The sequence below is a fragment of the Hyalella azteca genome, unplaced genomic scaffold (assembly GCF_000764305.2).
Source record: "Hyalella azteca isolate HAZT.00-mixed unplaced genomic scaffold, Hazt_2.0.2 contig14089, whole genome shotgun sequence".
NCBI classification, from domain to species: Eukaryota; Metazoa; Arthropoda; class Malacostraca; order Amphipoda; family Hyalellidae; genus Hyalella; species Hyalella azteca.
In genome coordinates, this window is record NW_025943988.1 from 360,194 (window position 1) to 374,019 (window position 13,826).

A 13,826-nucleotide genomic window follows, 5' to 3' on the forward strand; every position below is an offset into this window, starting at 1 on the left:
GAAAATTAAATACTTGTATCAGTAGACGATACCATACATTTCCTACAGTAAGTATTTCAATGTTATTTTTCTCATCTCACATTTGGTACAATAAGCATTCCAATACATTTCTCCGAAGAAATTTCTACTTTTTAAAATATTTTAAACATTTTTCTACAGAGAATTTTTTTGTAAGTTCTTGGCTTGGTTGCGTTTTTCAAGCGAGCTCGGAGCTCTGCTATCAATTAGCGGACCTTGCGGTGCTACTGGAGATTTCCTCCCTCAGGCGTCCGGGAAAACAGATTGCCGGACACTCCATCGGTCTCACGGTGATTGGACCGGACTCCTCGAGCCGGTCCGTGTCAAGACAGCCTTTATTGCAGACCACAAAAGCCCAAATCCTGTGGATTTATCTTGAACACCCTCTGGTCGTAACGCTATGGGACGTGTTAGCATCAAAAGCCTGTGGATTTATACTACGTATCGTCTGCCCAAAGCACTCTTGGCAGAGAAACGGACAAAATCCTATGGATTTGTACTCTATCCATGTGGATAAACCACTATGGGTCGTGGTGGGATGCAATACTGGTGATTTATGCTACGTACCGTCTGCCGAAAGCACCATTGTCCAAAGAACGGACAAAATCCTATGTATTTATACTTCATCCATCTGGATGCAGCCCATCATAACATAGTGATGTCGGCGCTAAGGAGTAGGCCTGGTGTGGCCTGTCGCCGATTCTTGAACTTTTTGTGACTTGTTCACAGAAGATCTAAAATAGTGTCATTTAACCGGATCTTTTCAAGACTGACGATAGTTTGAAATAGCTACTAGATTTCCACCGGGTTCGATATAGTGCTAGGCATTTCAAGTATTAACATATATATATATCCAGAGCTTCATCTAGTCTGTTCCTGAACGCGTTCATACTCGGAGCGCTAAATCGGTAAAGAGGGAGGCTGTTCCACATGTCGGTGATTCGAAGCGAGAAGAAATGTTGTCGCGTGGACAAGTTGCAGCGCAGTTTTTTTAGTTTATAGCTGTGGCCCCTGGTGTTGGTTCTTGTTTCAAATTCTAGTAATCTTTCGGGAACCTTGTATAAACCATGAGTATACTTGTATACTTCAATGAGGTCCCCACGCAGACGTCGATAACTGAGGCTTGGAAGCTTCATAATCTTTCTTCATAGGACTTGCCTTCAAGCCTGGAATTATCCTTGTTGCACGTCTTTGAGCATTCTCCATTAAATTTTTGTCCTTTTCAAATCTCGGTGACCACACAACGTTTCCAAACTTTAGATTCGGGCGCACGACAGCAACAAACAACTGCTTCATCGCTTCTGCATCTAGGAACTCGTAAGAGCGTCAGCTCAGACAAAGAAGTTTGTTGGATGTATTAGCTTTCGTTTCAACATGCTTAGAAAATTTCAGCTCCTTGTCGACATATACTCCGGGATATTTTTCCACACTAGACTTTTCAATAATTACTCTCTCGTTGCAACCATGTCTTCTCATACTGTTTTATTGATGTTCGTTGTTCCTCCCGAGGTGAAATACTTTACACTTGTCAGCATTAAACTGCAGCTGCTAAGTATCAGCCCAGTTAACTAAACTGTAAAGATCATCTTGCAATTGCACTTTATTTGCCGCATCCTTCACTGCATTATAAACTTTAGTGTCGTCGGCATACATGGAGCACACGCTGGAGACTCCCTCTGGCAGATCATTTATAAAAGCAACGAACAAAATAGCCAAATAGGCCCAAGAACGCTTCCATGTGGCACGCCCCTGCGTACTGATGCTCAGTATGACACGGTTCCGTTAATGCTGACACGTTGTCGTCTACCTACTAGAAAGTCTCTGATACATTGGAGTACGTTTCCCTCAATTCCCAAAGACTTCACTTTACGTAACAGCCGCTCATGCGGAACATTGTCAAATGCTTTGGCAAAATCGAGGTACAATTCACCCACTGGCTCCCTTTCGTTCAGAAGGCGAGTCCAATCGTTCAACGTAGATAATAAGTAAGTGGTGCAGGGTCTACCGGCAATAAAACCATGTTGACAATCTGATAGAACGTGAACAGTCATGTGATCGATAATCCTATCCCTCACAACAGATTCCATTACTTTACAAACAACACTTGTTAGACTGACAGGGCGATAGTTTCCGGGGTTACTTTTGTCACATTTTTTGAACAAAGGTATTACTTGAGCTTCTTTCCAATCTGACGGCAAAGTTCCATCGTTCAAGGTTTTTTGAAAGAATACTGTCAATGGGCCAGCCAGAACGGCTGCTTATTCTTTGAGCAATCTGGGATGGAAGCCGTCTGGTCCACATGACTTGTTGGGATTTAGAGCTACCAGGCGCTTGAGAACCTCTTCTTCGTGTATTTCAAAGCATGTTAACTTCGAGCCGACTGGGCGCTCCTCAATATCTGGAATACTGTACAAGTCCTCATCTGTGATCACACTGCTGAAGAACTGATTAAGAACGTTAGCCTTGCCCTCATCAGAGGATATCTTCCGTTGGTCTACTTTCAGGGTGGTAGGCTGGTGGTAGGATCAAAATCATGTGGACTTGGTTTTATTCAGAATACTGTGTGCTCGTAACTCCGAAGGTCATTGACGTTTCAATATCCAGGGCCTAAACTTTCAAATAAAGTTAAGTGATCGTAAGTTAATCAGCCAATCATTGACGGCCTTTCAAGCAAAATCCACCAATCATAGATAAGAAAATAGAGCGTAAGTACTTACGTTAACTTAGCCAGTTTTGAAAGTATGGCCCCTGTATATTTATCTTGAAAACCTTCGTAATTGTGTGGGTTTTGAAAAGGATCGAAATATCATCTACACTCATTTTGATTTTCATCTTGGATATTTATCTCGAATATGGTCCGATCATGGTTAATAGAATAGAATAGAATAGAATAGAATAGAATAGAATAGAATAGAATAGAATAGAAATGTCGGCACTGAAGAAATAGGCCCATGGCCTGTTGCCGATTCTTGAATTTTTCGTGACTTGATTCACAAGGGATCCAGCCTTTGGAACCCGATCTTTCCATAACTGACGATTGATTGAGATAGCTGCAGGACTTATTGCCTGGTCCGTAATTTGCTAGGCATTTTAAGACTAAACATACTGTATATATGCTCCAGTGCCTATACTTTAAAAAAAAAAGTTAAGAGATCGTAAGTTCATTAGCCAATCATTGACGGCCTTTCAAGCAAAATCCACCAATCATAGACAAGAAAATAGAGCGTAAGTACTTACGTTCACTTGGCGAGTTTTGAAATTATGGCCCCTGCATAGCTTCGTCTAGTCTGTTCTTGAAGATGTTCATACTCGGAGCGTCAACGATACTATCAGGGAGGCTGTTCCACATGTCGGTGACTCGAAGCGAGAAGAAATGTTGCCGCATGGATGTGTTACAACGCAGTTTTTTTTTTAGTTTTTAGTTTAGTTTTTTTAGTTAAGCGGGGAAAAGTGGGAAGGTTCAAATATTGTAAATTTATCTTTTAAAGAATGAGACCTCAATCTGGGGTCCTGAGGAGTATAGGCCGTAGAAGGGTCACAATTTTTAGGGATTTATCTTTAAATGCCAAATTATTAACCCTAAAGATAGCCAGGATAAGTAGGTACGTAATGCAATCTTACAAATTCGTAGCGCAGATAATTAAATTTGATAGTAGGAATAGAGACATACTTGTCAAAGAGATATGCTGTCACTATATGATATAATGTCATGAGAAAACAGTATCACGATGATACGATATCATGATGATAAGATGACAGTGTCAACTAAAATACGACGTCAGATAATGGAATCATGGCGAAGGAAGGAAAATTTTTTGCCTATATTTTTGACACACAGAGAGTGTGGCGAAGACAAGGACAGACAGAGACAGGGTGAGACGAAGATAAGGACAGACAGAGACAGTGTGGGACGAAGGCAAAGAGAGTGTGACGGAGGAACGGACGGACAGAGACAGTGTGGGATGAAGGCAAAGAGAGCTGGACAGAGAAACCGAGGTATAAATTCATCACCGCCCGGAAATGAAAAGCTTCACATGGTGGACATGTTTGGTTAGGAAAATTCGTCATGATATATTATTCAGTATTTTTTGTTGTTGTTGACTCTTGGCTAATATAAAGATGGAAGCTTTGAAATATAGAGAAGCAGTAACTTCAAAGAGTTGAGTTAAAACGGTTTCGGTTTTTTCAAAGAGCCAAGTGAAGGCAGGATTTATGGCAGCTTTTGCACGGTCAACAGAGAATGGATATGCATTGGCTAAAAAATGGAAATCCCTGTGTCATTTTCGATTACGGGCGGTCCAATTGATTTTATTCAACTTTAATTGTGATGCTTCGTGTTCAAATCCTAATTTTCGTAGTGATTGAAAGTATAACGGAATGTTATTATAGATTTGATAGGATCAACAATGATTTTGAAATATCCGAACATTTTCGGACGTCCCATAAAAATCAGTTAATTTTAAAATATTCCAGAGTTTAAAAGAAGGGTAAAGCGATCAAGCCTTATTTTGAAATTTTATAGTGTTATCAAGATTTGAAAATTTATTTGAAACTGTAAAAAGACATCAAAAAATTAAGTCTGAAAATATCAGGCATATGCGGATGAGTGTAGTTCGCAGTACCCGCAGGGGCCATTCTATCGTAAATAGTTGCAAGTTCGTAACTTCGTCAACCAATCACTGACGGCTTTCCAATTTAAACTAACCAATTACGGACGAAAAATGTACAGCTATGCGTACTAATAAGGCCACTACGCGTTCTTATGTCACTAAGTGTACTTAGGCCGCCAAGTGTATTTATGGCGTTATACGTACTTAAACCCCTACGTACAGTTAGGCCGCTACTGGCTTTGAAACAATGGAAGGTTTTGAAACCCATGGTTTTGAAACCATGGAACAAGGGGTTTTCGGGCTTTTAAAACCAAAATCCATGGCAGGATCTATACTTTCAAAAAGAGTTAAGAGATCGTAAGTTCATCAGCCAATCATTGACAGCATTTCAAGCAAAATCCACCAATCATAGTCAAGAAAATATAGAGCGTAAGTGCTTACGATCACTTAGCGAATTTTGAAAGTATGGTCTAGGTCGCTACGTGAACTTGAGCGAGTTTTGATAGTACAATCCTCGATCGCTTCTCTGTACAAACGCCCAGCAGGCGATCTGATGAGTCAACACTGTCGATAGAAGATCTATCGACACAAGATTGTGACCTCAGGCTAGGTTCTCCCAATCTTCTCGAGGCCATGAGTTGGCTTGATGTTTCAAACTAAAATTAAAAGTGCGTTCTTAAAAAAAGTATGGAATGTTTCGACATGAACGTCAAAGAGCAATAATCGTAAAACTGTTATGCATTCTGGAAATGTTTTTAAATGGATTAAAGTGGATGTCATGTAGGTATGTAGACTTGTAATCACTGTGTAATTTTCTAAACAATTCCTCAGATTATATTATGAATAGAAATATAAATTATAACTAGCTTTCTTAGTAAGAGTAGTTCAATTTATCTTATCAGTTTATGATGAAAATGTTCATTTATCTGCGATTACGTTGAATTTTTCAACACTTACTTGATAACTCTTCATTTGTTGGTTATTGTGCAAATAATTTGGTCATGAAATATACATTTTCAATATATTTTGAAGTATATTTGTGAGAGAATGCATCGAGTCATGTAATTCGAATCACTGTGAGGATCTCAAGTGCAGCTGCAAAGTTTTGATCAAGTTACAACTCTTGAACGACTTCACCAGATTCTTTGGGACTCGTGAGTTTGAAGTCTCGTGAACAAGTTAATGTGCGATACAAAATTAACTAGAGTCATGTTGCTCGAATATTAAGTGGAGGAGAGATCAGGTTTGAGAGCTGTTCGGTCTTTCGATCATACGGAGCAGTAGTTCGTGTAAAATGCTTAATGGGCTCGGCAGAGGTGATTATGCAATGTCGTGGGTGTAACTGATTAAAACTGATACATTAATTAGATGGCTATATGATATTGATTGTTACTAGTACTATTAATTTGTTACCAGTAAAGTCGTAGAGGTATAAATATAAGCTATAACCTAGGGTAAAGTTATTGGAGCTAACGAAATAGTCATTAGCTGCTCGAGCACAATTATAGGCTAGACGGGTGTGGCTTTTTTCCATTTATCGACAGCGAACACGGACTATTTCTTCCTTCTTTCCTTCATACTTTTGAAACGAGACTCGTTTCATCATTTCCTTAGGTAATCTTGTCAATTTAATTGCACAAATTATAAGCAGTAGATATTAAGGAAAAATCCCACGTAATCGTGTTTATTGAATAGTAATCTCCATTGCTCATATTTAGATTTAATGTGAAGATTCGCTAAGAGTTTTTGGTCGATTACACTGGCTTTCAACAAAATTAAAAAAATATCAAAATAATTCATTATTTAAAATATGCAAGAACGTAAAAACACGATAACCAATTAAATAAATTCTGCGGGGAATTATGTTTCCGGGAATTATTTAATATTAGGAGGAAACGTATTATAAAGCGAACTTTACCGTTCAATTATTTACGACAGTAAGAATTTCGAACACTTTTTGCTCGAGCTGCAACTTCAGGACAGTTACTTATTGCTTCATTAAAGACTGTGTAAGAACTGCCTTAAAAACTCAATTGAACTTTGGCCTTCAGTTTATCGCTAAAAATAGAAGTTTTGGATACGAATCTTCCCTGTAGATTGGAGAAGCAAAATCAGGTGAAGTTATATATGTTCGAACTACTTACCAACTTCGATAACTCTGCACAGTAAATTCCTTGAGAACATCGTTGTTGTTGAGTAACATGCAAATAATAAATCACAAATTTCTAAAATTCTATGAAGAGAACAAAAGTTGAGATTTAATCGCGAGTAGGTAAAGCTTGTGAATTTAAGAAATGTATGAATTTAAATGCAAAACGTGGTCCCAATGAAGGCTTTTAAAAAAATTGCATATTTATTCACAAAATTACAATTAAATCTAGTCGCCTTAAGAACTTATCAAAAATAGTATTTTATATCCTGTCTTGTGCACTTGTTAAGGAAATGCAGTCACCTATTGATAAGCACACTTTGATTCACTTGTAAATTTTAATATATATAATGTTTTGAATATTTTTCTACAAGTGAAATACTATCAGCTGGAAATGTGAAAACTTTAGTTTAGAATAAAAATGTGGGAATCGTTTAAAAATTTACTGTCCGTGGGTTAAGACAGGAATATTGTTTGAAAAGGTATATCATAAATTTTATGGTCAAAAAAATTCACATGATTGTAAATTTGAGAATTGAAAGATAGATAATATAATATTTAACCGCTAAAATATCCAAGACAAATCTTAAAAATATAGCGAAATTTCGTACACACTTTATTCTCCTGGCACTTAGCAAGGCCCCATAATACTAATAAACACTCGCTCTATCTTCTTCGGAATTAATTTGGCGGAATTTCGCGCTGGCGGCGCTATATTGCCTAATTTTAGCGCTAGTATATTGCACTCGGTATAAATCCACAGGAGCGTTCATTTCACAACCAAGTACTTACACGGCAAGCCTCACGGAGGGATATTTGCTAGACCTGGACGAAGTGTAGCGAAGTTGAGTGTAAACTTAGGATACAAACTTAAAAGTAATATTACGAGTTCTAAACGAAGTGTAGCGAAGTCGACTGTAGACTTGAAGTAAAAACTTCTAAGTCATATTACAAGGTTTAAATGAAGTGTAGCGAAGTTGAGTGTAGACTTGGGATACAAACTTATAAGTAATATAACAAGTTCTAAACGAAGTGTAGCGAAGTTGACTGTAGACTTGAAGTAAAAACTTTTAAGTCATATTACAAGGTTCAAACTCAGTGTATCGAAGTTGAGTGTAGACTTGGGATACAAACTTATAAGTAAAATAACAAGTTCTAAACGGAGTGTAGCGAAGTGGAATGTAGACTTGAAGTATAAACTTCTAAGTCATATTACAAGGTTTAAACAAAGTGTAGCGAAGTTGAGTTTAGACTTGGGATACAAACTTTTAAGTAATATTAAAAGGTGAAAACAAAGTTGTTATTACAATGTTTAAACAAGCAGAGAGCGTACGTACAGTATAGCGTTCATTCGCCTGGTCAAACTGGGTCAGGACTAACAACAGAACGTCAAAAATAACAGCTACATGGACAATGTCTTAATAATTTCTTTGAGTGATGCATAATTCACAAATGAAAGACATGACCATTTTATGGGAAGAGGAAATCGCACGTACGGATTAGTGCAACAAAACTTGGACATTTCAGAACAGGTTTTTCACTCGGTGGCAACTTGACAAGAAGTCAAGAAGTTGTCTTGACATCGACATTGATGGAAGTAGCACTAAAGTTTCTGATTGACTCACTTGAACTTTACGAGAAAAGTTCGGAGATTACACCTCTTCTGAGCAGTTGCATCAACGGGCTTCAAAATTTACGCATTGTTGGTCGTTCGAAATGAATCTTTCCCGAAACTGATTTTGACTTTCAATATTAATCTCCCTTTAAATAGATTTTGTGGTTTAAAGGAATCAGTCTTGAAATAGATAATTTGCCGTTCAAAATGAATCTTCCTCGAAATAAATGTTATCGTTCAATATTAATCTGCCTTTAAATAGATTTTGCCGTTTTATAGGAGTCTGTCTTGAAATAGATCATTCGTGGTTCGAAATGAATCTCCTCGAAATTAATTTTTCGTCATTCCAAACGAATTTACCGGGAAATAAATCTTTCTTCGTTCGAAATGAATATGCCTTGAAGTAGATTTTTCGTTGCTCGAAATCTGTCTGGGAATAAATCTTTCGTCGTTTGAAATGAATCTGCCTTAAAATCAATTTCTCGTCATTCGAAATAATCTTGAATCTTTAATTGGGCTCTCCGGTCAGATAAGTAGGCAAATTTTCATCAGTGATAAGGACGTATACTGGACACCTGATGCCTAACGAGTCCAATACATATTCATATGTTAAATATTATTGACATTTATTTGATTATGATACTTGGGAACAAATTCTATTGTAAGTTTATTGTAATCATAAATTTTTTGGTTTGTCTTATTTTTGTGACACAGTTTGATTAAATAAATTCATCAAAGAAGTCATTCTATTAATGGATGATAAAGACTTTTGGTTGCTTTCATTCTTTAAAGGGTAAGATATAATGACATGAGTAAGTTATTTCCAAGAAGAAGACATTCATTTGCCTTTTAAATTTTACAATTAGATTTTTTATACTATTTTTGCTTCCACTAACGACCTCTTGCGAGGTTTTTGGAATCGGGCCTTGCCAGCACCACATGACAATCGCGGTAAATGCCTTTTAAGACCAATGCCATCCGACAAATACCATAAAAGGCAGAGCAGCAGCCAAAACAGACTCCTTTTTCAAGTCAATGGCGATGACAGTTGCTTTTTGCGTTTTCTTAAGCAAGAAATGAAGTCAAAATCATTCGCGACATCGAAAATGTGAGTTTCCCAAGCTTTTTCACCGTTGAAAAACAACAATGAATGCTCCTAATGCATTTGTTGTAAAATAAATACACCTACGACCTCTATTAAAAAATAAAAAAATTGTAATTACAAAATTTGTGGAAATCTAAATATTAAAAAAAATACAATCATGAAATTGGTTGAAATCTAAATTAATACACCTACTATATTAATGTCGAAAAATAAAAACATGTACTACATCCATTGAAATAAATTAATACACCTACTACATTTGGTAAAAAATAAATGTACCTACTTAAATTTGAGTACCTTTTAGGTATAGAAAAAGAGAAAACGGATATCGCAAGTCAAGTTGATTACCGAAAAATTTTCAGTATAAAAGTCTGGCAAAGAGGTAAGTATTTCCTAACAAAATATTAAAAATTGTTAAATTATTCACAAAATTAAGATATATTTACAATTTAAGATATAAAAGGAAGTGCTTAGTGAACCATAAATATAAGTTTATGATAATATCCTAAATAAAGCTATGAAATATGAATAAAATATTTTGACCAAAGAATTATTTGGGTTCTAAATATTTACGCGTAACATATAACGTCAATGAAGTATTTGATTTAAGATTTATAATATTTTTAGTCGTGAATAGACGAAAAAGAAGTTTGGCCGGGAAACTCTTATATATGACTTAAAAACGTAGATTTATTTATTAATACAATTACAATTCATCATAGACAAGATTGATGTAGCAATAATGAAAATATTCTGCGCGTGTGAATAATTTGTGAAATACTTCAATGCACGCTGTTCGATTTACTTATGAACTCTTAATGTTGTCATATGATAAATGTTTACAGAGAACCTCCTAAGATAATCGAAATTTCAAGGAATAACAGCATTTAAAACCATTTAAGTTAGAGCCTTCTCGTAATTCCAGAGGTCATACATAAAATAAGGACAATAATTATGAGAATATTTTTAAATTTACTGACTGGTATTCTGCATAAATAAATATATATGCATTTATAATCGATGATAGATGCAATATAACTCACACTGTCGCGGCCCGAATTTCTGTAAACTGTCGGTCGCTCTTCTTCTTTCGTTCTAACGCATTGCTCGAAGCTGAAGTTTGACATGAGCTTTTGTCTTTTCGCTCTCGTGACGCGCCTCATCTTGACCAAGTAAGAAGTCTTTTCGCTCTTGTGACGCGTCTCATCTTGACCAAGTAAGAAATCTTTTCGCTCTCGTGACGCGCCTCATCTTGACCAAGTAAGAAGTCTTTTCGCTCTTGTGACGCGCCTCATCTTGACCAAGTAAGAAGTCTTTGCGCTCTCGTGACGCGCCTCATCTTATCCAAGTAAGAAGTCTTTGCGCTCTCGTGACGCATCATCTTGACCAAGTAAGAAGTCTTTGCGCTCTCGTGACGCGCCTCATCTTTTCCAAGTAAGAAGTCTTTGCGCTCTCGTGACGCGCCTCATCTTATCCAAGTAAGAAGTCTTTGCGCTCTCGTGACGCACCCCATCTTAACCAAGTAAGAAGTCTTTTCGCTCTCGTGACGCGCCTCATCTTGACCAAGTAAGAAGTCTTTTTGCTCTCGTGACGCGCCTCATATTGACCAAGTAAAAGTCTTTTCGCTCTCGTGACGCGTCTCATCTTGACCAAGTAAGAAATCTTTTCGCTCTCGTGACGCGCCTCATCATAACAAAGTAAGAAAACAAAAATGAGTCTCCTGACTGAACGGGCGTGACTGGACACAGCCCTCGTGAAGCGGTCCCCCATCACAAGCCCACCAGATCTGTCTCTAATGCAACAGTTCGCCACTATCTTCTTGGACTTCATATTTGATTTATTTGACCTTATGACCTTATGATGAGTTCGGGACTTCCTAGTTCCCTGTCACGCTGATGCACCGCCTTCATCTTTTGCTAATCTTTATTTTATTTGCTACAGATTTCACTAAACCTAGCAATACTTGTCGAATATAAAAATACTTGATGAATTAAAATCAGCTCTATAAAACCCTAACAACCTCTATCTTTGAAGCATCGCCGGAAGCATCAACCGTGTAGTGGGTCCAGACAACCAGGACCGATCCTGATCCTACCACCCCGGCTCTGCCTTCCGCATGGACGTCTTCTTCAAGTCAATTGTTTAATATTTATTCACCTGTCAGCGACCAGGGAAGCCGGAGTCTGTAACTGCGTGGACGGCACCGGATTAAACCCTCTACTGCCTGAAGTACGAACTTGTGAACAAATAATTTTTATTTCATTGTTTTCGTGCCATTTGCGATGAAATAGCGCCATATCTGTACCATTTGTCAATTTTCATTGCATCATTCAAAAATATTAAAAAATATATAACATGTCTCTCAGGGGGAATATCGTCATCAGAAGTCTATAATATACCGTATATATGTGTCACTCATAAGGAACATCACATCAGGTACACAGCTAAAACCATACATGGTATACTCTGTTATGATAAGGATTGTTATGAAGTGAAGACAAATAGTTAAGGTAAAGATAAAATGTACTGTAATCGCCGACTTGACATTGTCCTTTGTACAAGATGTTCTCTGTAGTGGACAGCTGTCTTCAATTTCTGTAGTCAATAGCTTACGTATAATTTAAATAAAAGTCATGTTCCCGGAGAGTGACATACGGCGTTACAGGTTTAAAAAGAGTCCCAGCGTGCCTGACACTAGTACTGACACTAGTACTGCGCTGCCCCGTTAACTTCTAATTTACATACCCTAGAACTGTTCAACCTTAATGCGCTTGCCACCCTTCTCATACATATATGCGACTCGCGACTTCATATCGACCACGACCAAGCGTCAGCAACCGTGGCTGTTGGACCCAGCCGAACCATACTTTCGTGTACCTACTCTTACCTTGTCACACTTAATTAGTTATAGAATTATTCCTCAAGATATTTCTGTTTTCATTTAAAGTAGGTTCGTTAAACAATGTACATGAATTCGGTTCCTGCTGTCATCCTCTTGTCTAAATTGAACATTCAGCGAATATATTTACGACTATCTAGGCAAAGTATTGTGCCGCTTTCCCGCTACAACACGATGCGTTCATTTGACTCTGGCCTAGTCATTTCAGCCACAGCGGAGTTTCTTAACTCTAAAATTCGGCGAGCATAGGGTTCAAGAATTTTTTTACCTAGATTTATGCTCCTATTTGTAATTTTCGTCACGCGTGGCCGAGGCCTCCATGATATATATTCGATAATCATTATTAATGTACATTATATAGATAATCATTATTAATAATTAATATAGATTATTTATATAAGCAATCGGATGCTTAGAGTGTTTTAAAAACTGAGAAGGTCCGAATTAATTGGTATCCTATTTTTACTGTAGATATGCTGCAGCGAAATGCAAAGCTTCATGATCGGAATTAAATCTATCATCCGTCAAATTGAAACACCGGATAAAATTTACCGTTATAAATTCTTACATCTTCATGTAGAACATTTAAAAAACCATAAAAAATTAATGACCTTTATTCTCTTTTGAATGTCATACAAATAATACAATCGATGGCGCGTTATAACTTGTAATACTTTAAGAATTATTTTTGCAATGAATTAATTTTTAAATTCAAAAACATAATTGAAGCATTCAAGGACAATCCTAGGCAATGCCAAGAGTCTCGTTGTAATGGTACGGCTATTTGGCCAATAATATGTCAAGATCTCCATTCAATCGCAATAATAGAAAAGGAACCATTCTGCACTAAATTTATTTTTCAGAAACAATTTTACACAGGAAACTTAAAATTTTACGTTATATGGGTTCATAATTAAATGGGTTGAAATTATTTTGCTTTTTCCCTGCAAGAAGGCTGTACAATTTCTATCCGAAACGAGGTTAGGAAGTTGGTCCAAATCTGAATCTGCAGAAATGCAATGAATTTCGTTTGTTCAATAAGACTGCCTTTGAGGCGATTCCTCAGGTCTGCAATTGACCGGAAGAACTGTTGACAGAAGCAGAATTTATTTGATGGCATTGATAATAAATTTCGGTTTGAAGAGGCTTTCAACCATGGCCTGAAGTACGTAGTCTCGCAAAGGTAGGAATTCTGTTGATTATGGGATGTTTCAAACAATATTTTTTGATGTTATAAAGACTTGTTATTATTTGCATCATATGTGTTTGTTAGTTGTATTTAGATATTAGTTTATTTCTGAATTCAGGATGACGGGATAGAAATTGCTTACACTCGACTATTACACTCATTTTATTTTATATTTTGATCATTATACGAATGTCTTCGAAGATAAAGACCAAGAAGTCAAACTCAAATATTTTTTCATCAT